Raw genomic sequence first — 9,684 nt, 5'->3', positions numbered from 1 at the left:
CATAGTTAAAGATAAATGAAACACAATCTTTTATTACACGTTAATATTATATCTCTCTCAATAATAGCGCGCTATAAACTATTTTATTTTTCAGGCGGTGTAAACGACTATAGTTACTTTCAGACTATCTAAAATAAAGTAAAAGACAATATAATGCTCAGTCAGAGAGTATTAAATAGAAATATAAACTATAAAATGAATTTTGTGAAAAAACAAATAAATTTGCCGATTCAAAGAGCTACATATATATACATATATTAATCTACATACAAAAAAAATGTAACGTGATACGTTAAAACAAAGTTTATATTTGCAAATTATAGACCAACATTTGCATGCTTAAGGTAAATTTATACAAAAAACTTTTTTATCGCAGACCTGTGTTAGTGATTCATTGATTATATCTCATGTAACGTACCGTATACAGGGGTTGATTAAGCAGTACACCAAGTACTCTTCTGCCGATTCTGTGCGTTTTTTTTATCAAAATGAAAATAATATTAAAATTTGTGACAGATCAAAATAACTTAATTACAAAAAATAAAACGCCCCGAAAAGTACAAGCACTTCCCTTTCTATGGTAAATATTACTAATCAGTGGGCGGTGCAGTTATGGGATCTCTTTTGTCTTTACTTTCCGCTAACATCTTTATGAAGTCGTTCGAACAGGAAATTCTGGAGAATAGACCTTTCAAACTAAAATTCTGGTTCAGATACGAGGACGATAATCTCGTCGAGTGACAACACGGAGCGCAGAAACTAGAAGAGTTCCTACAAATTCTCAGCTCGCATCAGCCAAACATCAAGTTTACAACGGAGAGGGAATATAATATTCAACACTTGTAGTAAACTCCTGTTCACTGATACCCTTTGTAGAAGTGCTGATTTTTAGGTCGATTCCATGTTCTCGGAGAAGATCCAATCTAATGATGACATCATATACTATGTCGGTCACCACTACCTAATTATATAAGATCGAAGTTCCAATTATAATTTCTATGTTACATTCTCCCTGAATTGGTGCATTATTTTTGGTAACTGTAGTTAAAGACGAATTCGCCATTCCGATTCTGCGTCAGGTGGAAACGATAATGTTTGATGCCGATGTGTTGATAACCATTTTAATATTGTGGTGATTTACGGATCCTTTTATGAATAATGAATTAGTTCCATTCAGTGTTGTTACGATGACTCCTTCAGGGACTTCGTGGGTGTAAGCCAACTTGCGCCCCACAAAGTTGGATGATCTATATTCATCGGAAGCTCGTGTTTTGCTCGAGGAGCATACTGGACTTAGGTGATCTATTCTTCCACAATTGCTGTATTTTGGACGACCAGTTCTTCCTAATCGGAAGCAAAATGGCTTTATTTGCATCTATTATGCATTCTTTGCTGAGTGACACAATACCTTCCATCATCAATTCCTGCTTGCTGCACCATACATGGCCCACGGATGCTTGTTTGGCCTTCAGACTCAAAAGCATATGACAATGCTTAGCTTGGGGTACTGTGGCATAGTATAAGGTTATGCTCATCGCTCCTGACTCTATTTAAATGTTTGTACTGCCATTAGTGTATGAATTCTTAAGAACAGAGGGTTAGACTAATTTTTCAAAGTGCTCCACAATGGACACAAATTATTTCATTGCTCCGCATTCCACTTGTACCTAATTTACCTGTTGTAGATGTTCATCGTCGTATCTCATTTATAGATGATAGACAAGATGGTGGAAGTTATGCTGTTGAGACTTAGGCATTTCCTGGATTATATCCAGTGCCTCTCCTAGAGAAGAATTACTAGTGCTATTACTTTTTCTGAATTGATCCCTGCGTTTATTTCATTTCGTAAATCTTCTTTTCTGTATTGATTTCGTCTTATTCTATCTTATTTTCCATTTCATTTCTAATATCATTTATCTTTTCTTCCATTCTTATATTTATTGCTTCTTGTACCATCTTTATATATGTTTTCATTTCCTGCTTCATTTCTTCTTGAACTGCTTTTAATCCTTCTTGGTGTATTTTCACGCCATTTTGCCCTGCTCGTATTTTATTCTTGTTACATTTCTTCTTTAGATGCTTTTAATTTTTCTTTTCCTGCTTTTATATCATCTTATGCTACTTCTATTTTCTGAGTCATTTCTTTTTATCCTGTTTTCATTTCTGTCATCATTGCCATTAAAGCCTCTGCTCGTTCTTCCTTCATGCTTGCATGAAATATCTCCATTTGTTCTGAAATGTTCTATGTTCAAAAATCGTTCTTGTTTCTTGGCGAGCTATCCAGTGATGTATGACATATTGTTTTTCACAACAGATGGAAACTTCCAGAAGTTGGTTGAGTTTCGTTGGTTTGTCTTATCTATAACAAGTATACTGACTAACTCTTTGTAACGAAACAATTGCCATCTGCAATGAAACAATACACGATAACAGAAGAGTAAATGTAAGTAAAACAAAAACTGTGTGGACGAAAAATTTATTTCAACATACGTATAGTTTAGAAAACAATGGGATTTTCAAAGAGTTTCTTCTTTGCATATCCCATCATCCTAATTTTATTTCAATGTTAAAGACTAAACAATCCGTTGAGTTTCGTTACAGAGTATTATATTATGCATTTGAGACTTATTTACTTAAACGTTTAAATAAAAAGCAATAATTGTAAAACATTGTTCTTTAATCAAGTAAATGGATAATTTTTAGATTAAATCAAATGAAATAAATAACATAGTAACTATCGCAATATAAATACACATACCTATATAAGCACATACTTCAGGCATATACATCTATATAACATAACAATTGAACAACACCTTATTTAACTATACACAATCAGATGCATATCTTGGTTTGAATTTTTGTTCAATTTTATCGAAAAAATCCATTCTCGTTTGATCAGGATCTATGCCAACAGTTAAGTTTTCACCAATTTCTAGATAATGCAGTTGTTCATTGTCCACAGGTTTCCATGTTACTTTAATCAAACCGTTTTTTTTATTTCCGTTTGGATCTCCATATTTTGAGAAGTTTGTCCAAAGTCTAATTATACTTTTTCGAATAATATCTTCAGAACTGTTTGGTATTATCTCAGGTGTCCATTCCGTTTTGAAAATATATCCCAAATCATCACCGTGGCACGCACCTGTTGGTAATTACATTATTTAAAAAAATCGTTCTGCGACGATTTTAACCCCTAATATTGCAAATAAAAGAATTAGGAATTTTATAACTGCATTTAACACATTATTTATTGTATGAACGTGAAAATGCGTACATTTAATTATTATTTGCCAATATTTATTTGAAAGACAAAAATCTCTCATACCTTCGGAAAAAAAGTGAACGTAAAGTATTATTTAAATTAGAAAAACACTGCAACTCATTGATCATCGACATAACTCGCTAGGCCAGTTATAATCATAATGTTTTTTTTTTGTACTCCATCAGCAATTATAATATAGGGTTGTTCGGAAAGTCATTTCGTTTTTTTTTGTGGAAATGAAAGACAGTTTTCGTATAATAAACAAATATTTTATTAAATTATATATTGACCGTTCTGGTCCAACACCTTTTGCCATCTTTCTGGTAGTAGCATAATTCCACGTTCATAAAATTTTTGGTCTTTGCTGGCAAAAAACTGATCCAGGAGGTTTTTGACCTCCTCATTTGAGGTGAAGGTTTTACCGTCTAAAAAATTTTGGAGTGACCGGAACAAATAATAATCCGATGGTGCCAGGTCTGGAGAATATGGTGGGTGTAGCATTGTATCCCATTCAAGCTGTAAAAGCTTTTGGCGACTGACCAAACTTGTGTGAGGTCTCGCGTTGTCTTGGTGAAACACTACACCTTTCCTATTGATTAGTTCTGACCTTTTCTGTTGAAGTGCATCATTCAGTTTGTCCAGTTGATGACAGTAGACTTCCGAATTAATCGTTGTGTTATCCGGTAAAAGCTCAAAAAAAATGATTCCTTTAAAATCCCATCAAACGGACAGCATCACCCTTTTTTGGTGAATATCGGCTTTGGAAATGGTTTGAGCCGGTTCATCTTTTTTGCTCCATGACAAGAGGTTTGACGTTATTGTATACAACACATTTTTCGTCCCCAGTGATGATGCGCTTCAAAAACGGATCATTTTCGTGACGTTTGAGAAGCGAATCGCAGACGTCAATGCGGCGACACAGATTTCTCTCTGTGAGAACATGGGGAACCCATACATCGAGCTTCGAGGATAATCTCAGGCCTTTCAAGTGGTCATAAACTGTTGAATTTGATAAATTTAACCTCAATCCAATCTCACGTGTTGTTATTCGCCGGTTCACATCAACTAATGCCTTTATCGCGTCTTTATCAGCTTCAACCGGCCTTCCCGAACGTGTTGCATCTTCGACATCAAAATTGCCGGATCAAAATTTAGCGAACCAGTTCTGGCACTGGCGTACTGTCAACACACCTTCTCCATACACATCAGTCAATTTCTTTCTGGCTTAAACAGCATTTTTACCCTTTCTGTAGTAAAACAGTAAGATATGTCGAAAATGCTGCTTATCGCTCTCCATATTTAAAAGGGCACCAACCAAAAACTACTGCGTAGAATTAATTGGAAACACAAGCCTTGCTATATGAGCTCTCAAAGCATATCAAAATTATACGGCTTAAATGTGAAGTTGGGTGCAAAAGAATACAATTAAATCCTCTGTCGGGAAAAAACGAAATGACTTTCCAAACAACCCTATAGTAATATGTAGAATTATAGCACGTTATAGTTCGTGAACAGTTTGTCCTATATTAAAAAAATTTCGAACCAACTGTTTTTTTCAAAAGTTTAGTTTTAGTGATGTTGTATCTGTAACTGCATCTGTAACTGATTGCTCGCAGTCAAATCCATGAATTTCATACACTTTATAAGGTGTTTCTTAAATAAGTAGCAAACATTGGAGGGTGTTAAGCAGATGTAATAGGAAATCGTACGGTGAGTAAAGCCGCGAAATTAAGAGACAAAAAAAATTGTAAAGAAACTGGATGAAGTTACAATGCGAAGCCGGTTCTGGGCGTGAATTTGCAACGCATAGAGAAATTCCGATAGCAACTAAGCAGCTACATTGAAGGAGAATGCTAAACAGTGCCGGTTGTGGAACGACTAATAAAGTAAATACCAACAGCTACGCTACTACACATACATAGTAATGCTTAGACACCCATTACGATAAAAACTAATTAAATAACTTCTTCGTTATAGAAGACCAACTCATTAGTAGGTGAAGATAAAGAGGGTGCAATAGCAGGGTCTTTTGGATTAAGTAACAAAAATAGTAGGGGAGGTAGGCTGATGCAATTTTGCGATATACACAACGTAACCGTTACGAATACTTTATTCAACCATCACATTCGAAGAAGTTATACGTGGAAGATGTCAGATGATTTAGGGAGATATCAGTTAAATTATATACTTGTTAGGCAGGGATTTACCTCAGTTTTTACATCAAAATCAAAGCTGTAAAGCCTAAAATATCACAAAAAAAAGATCGAATTAATAAACCAACTAATATCACAATGCGATTTATATTACGTCCAATCCAGCGTCTGGAAAACGGTTCGTCTTAAAACTCACGCATTGATCAATGCACTGACCCATGACAGTGACACACTGAATTACTGCCAATGACTTCGACAGACTACACACATACAGGCCTACAACTTTAAAAGAACAAATAACCACCCTGCGCTAGCTGTAACATAAGAATCCTCAATCACACTTAATCCAATCTAAAAAAAAAACAAGAATGCATAAGTGCAAAAATACAAAAAAAATTCCGCACAGGAGCTGCTAATTAGTAACTGATTGAATGCGACGTTGCATTGTCGTGTTTCACTGCCTTATTTTACCAATTCTTCTGATTCTTGCCTGTACTTTCAAATACGTTTTTTTAGAAACTGATTAACTTTCGGATCACTACACATTAAATAATTTTCTTGTTTCATAGTGCCATATCACCACCTGCAAGTTTGCTACTTGTTTCAAAAACACCCTATGTCGCAGAGAAGCTCGCAACATCTTTTGTTGGATCCTAATTTTTCGTGGATTACTAATGAAGGTTTCCATGAAATGTTTAACGGAGTTTGTTCTGTCGATCTATTTATATTATATTTCTGAAACGTCATTTAATATCTAACAGAAAATATAGGAAAAGAAACACCCACCGGCATCTTTTAATTTGAAAACCAAATTTTTAAGAAAGTTAAGTCTTCCATCAAATGAAAATCTATATAAATAAATAGGACTGAGATTAGTTTCCATGTGATATTTAAGTGATTGGTGTATTCCCCTTAAGAACATAATATCCGTATGCATCTACAACAAATAATTACAAAATAAAAAATAAAGAAATATTAAATATATGCCTGGTGATGTCCCAGCGGTTATGGGTTAACATAGCTGTCGTTAAAAAATTGATCGAATTGTTCTCTACTAAATGAAAGTTAATTACCTTGATTCTGTGAAAAATGCGCTTTAAAAAACATGCATATAATTTTTTTAAATGTAAATCCTTTTCACGGAAATAACCTCTATAACCTACAAAAATGTGAAGGTGAAAAGAAAACAACACCCCCGGGCTACCCCCTGAATTCAACATCGACATCGACTGGGTATCGAGACTTCGAGATATAATCTACGTCCACGTTGTCAACGCAGCACTACCACTAAGAATGTCAGCCGCAGTAGATGACGAAACGTCTGGATAGAATAGTTCACTTAGACTACGGCCCTATAGCCCGAATCTTCATTCTACTATGGATTCCGGCCGTGAAAGCCTTTGTTCTTATAATAATAATAGTTGCGCTTTCCGGATAGCCGTTTTAGGAAATCGGATATAACTGCGAAAAAAATATTAAAATACTTTGTTGGTACCTACAGGTACTTAGCGTACAGGTTATGATTTTGGTGCGTCCTCTAAAATCTAAGCAAAAGGTATTCGATTAAAATAAAATCGATTGATTCAAAAACTTTCCAATAGTGTTGTTATAAGTTGTAGTAACTGTTACTCTATTAACCACGCAATAGATTCGGCCCAATTTAGTCTACATATTATTGTACTGTAAAAATTATTCCGATTAGTGTATTAAACTGATATATATTTTTCACAATAAATCTTACTTAAGTTTACTTTTAGTTATTTCTGAACGTAAGGCGCATGCATGGAAAATGCACAGTTGGTAATTCTCCACCACATAGAAATAAATCCTTTGTAATTCTACGACAATTTCAATAAATCCTCATAATTCTCGATAAACCCTCGCTATTTGGAATAAATCCGCAATGTATAAATAAATCTTGCCTTCAGAAGAAGTAGTTATGGACCATAACTCCTCCTTATTATGATAGTAGAGATAGAAGGTCAATTTAATTGAGAAAGTGCACTGGACTGCACAATGTTTTGCCGTCACCAAAAGGAAAATGAAATTAATTGATGTATGTGCTTATGTAACATATTCACGATTTATATTTTTGTCATGTTCCAGCAATGTAATTTGGGATATATATTAAATAGTCAATGACTCACAGCCCTTCGGTTTTTTTTGAGTCGTTTTAAAATCGCTTTAGGTTTTAATGAATCTTACAATTCGCTAGGTGTTCCAATGTAAAGTGATGTATTAAATTCCTCAGAGGTCGCTATGCTTCTCGGAAAGTATATGATAAGAATAATAAACAGAAGAAAAAATATAAAAAAAAAACAATTGTGTGGTTTTATGAAACCACGATGCAAGTGAAACTTTTCGGATTGTAGGCATTTAACTGTAAATTTTCCGAAAATTATTCGATTTAGGGTACTAAAATTAATATCGCATTCTTAATCTTATCTTAATGATTGAAAAATGGGAATGATTATGGGAAATCCATAGTAGACAAGATATCCAACTATAAATTGTAATTTCAATCTGCATATGAGAGTACGGAATACATAATAAATACAATCATTCAGATGATAGACGCATGTTAAAAACTGAGAACAATATTTATTTAAATCATTGAATCATTTTCAACTTCAGTTATTCTATCAATAATCTTCGCTTTGAGTTTCACAGTCTAAAAATTTAATTGTCATGCACTTGCACGAATGAGTGAGAATATAAATGCTACACGGTTAGCTCATGTGAGCTATGAGCCCGCCATATTGGCCTTGACTGCTCTGCCGAGCGTCTTTCAGTTTTACACCTACTCCACGGTCGGCTGTAATACGATAGATGGACGAATACATTTGAGGCGATGTAATAAAAGTTTCACTTTAACAAATAGGTAATAATAAAAACTACACCATTCAAAAGCGCACAAAGAAGTAAGAAAATTATGTTAAAAAGCGTTTGAAAAATCTAAAAACGATACAGTTAGAGCATATAAAATAATTAGAAGTGGTATGTATTCTGCCGAAACTGCCTGACGCGGATCGCGATTTCGATCTTTTTGGATCTCATCAGCGCGTCGCAGACACCTCCGACAGAACACAGACCAACTTTTACCTGGCAACAAGTAGATATCCATATATTTAAATGGACCTTGTTGGAGCATACATAATCCTAAAATGTAGCATTTTACTACAAGTGGCGTTTACCGCGCCATTTGTGGTATTTTCCAGTTAGAGCATAATTTCGAAATTGACATTTTCGGCTTTTGCTTGGTAACTTTTCAGTATTAAAGTAGGTAGTTTTCATGTGACATATGCTGTTAACATACATTTCCGAACAACTCTCCCTATTTAACCGACCCTCTATCTATGCTACTACTAAGAATAGTTATGTACTTAAGTCGACGTCCGATGGGACACCCCGTATATTACGTAGGTACATTCCGCAAAAATATCTTTTATTCTTATCAACCAACATACCGTAAAAATTTTATCCAAGTTTTCATCAGATGATTCTTCATCTCCAATATAAAAATTTTGCAGTTCTTTGGCAACATCTTTACAATCGTTGTCATGTAGTGTTAGTGTAAAATGATTACAGACTTGTTCTTCAAATTTTACTTTCATAGATTTGATTTGTTGCATTAAATTAATTATTCGTAAAAATATTCCTTCTCTGTTGGAATAACCAATTATAAGTGGAACTTTGTTATAATTTCCTGACTTAATAATTTTCAAGGGTGATTCTGATATTAATGCATCTGGAGATGGTGGCTCTATCACTGGAACCCACGGTCGATTGTACATTAATTTATTTTTCTGAAAAAAATTCCAAAATATTATACACTAATAAAAAATTTTTCTATTATTCTCACTGAAATGATATCTTCCTGTAATTGAAATAATTCGTCCGTAGTTTTTTTATAGAGTTCCTTTACAATTTCGGTATCATTAGCATCTTCCATTCCCAAATATTTTCCGATTAATTCACTGTGAGAATCCCCTCTGGCCCATACATTTAAGGCTGTGCCACTTTGAAGTATTGCTTTGTGGAACAAACCTAACAGGTAGTAGATGATTAAAATATTGTAAATATGTTAAATACGACGGTTACCCAAAGAGTAATGCACAGTACCTACACTCTAATTCCAATTAATTCTACGCAGTAGTTTTTGGTTGGTGCCCTTTTAAATATGGAGAGCGATAAGCAGCATTTTCGACATATCTTACTGTTTTACTACAGAAAGGGTAAAAATGCTGTTCAAGCCAGAAAGAAATT

General features: G+C 34.2%; 1 protein-coding gene and 2 long non-coding RNA genes across 3 annotated transcripts in view; all 3 read right to left on the bottom strand.

Moving 5' to 3' along the window:
- LOC108736254 overlaps window positions 1–9,684 on the bottom strand; it is a 25,661-nt gene that overhangs the window by 8,621 nt on the left and 7,356 nt on the right. The window lies entirely within an intron of this gene.
- LOC108736264 lies at window positions 3,064–6,198 on the bottom strand. Its single transcript, XR_001937703.1, has 3 exons — window positions 5,573–6,198; window positions 5,473–5,506; window positions 3,064–3,145 (listed from the first exon to the last, which is right to left on the bottom strand). It is a non-coding gene; the product is annotated as an uncharacterized LOC108736264 (long non-coding RNA).
- On the bottom strand, window positions 6,779–7,737 carry LOC108736265. The gene is made up of 3 exons (XR_001937704.1): window positions 7,160–7,737; window positions 6,933–7,098; window positions 6,779–6,879 (listed from the first exon to the last, which is right to left on the bottom strand). It is a non-coding gene; the product is annotated as an uncharacterized LOC108736265 (long non-coding RNA).

Source organism: Agrilus planipennis, unplaced genomic scaffold, assembly GCF_000699045.2.
Source record: "Agrilus planipennis isolate EAB-ADULT unplaced genomic scaffold, Apla_2.0 scaffold97, whole genome shotgun sequence".
NCBI lineage: Eukaryota > Metazoa > Arthropoda > Insecta > Coleoptera > Buprestidae > Agrilus > Agrilus planipennis.
The sequence above is the reverse complement of the archived record's forward strand: the minus strand, read 5'-3'. Positions and strand labels throughout refer to the sequence as shown.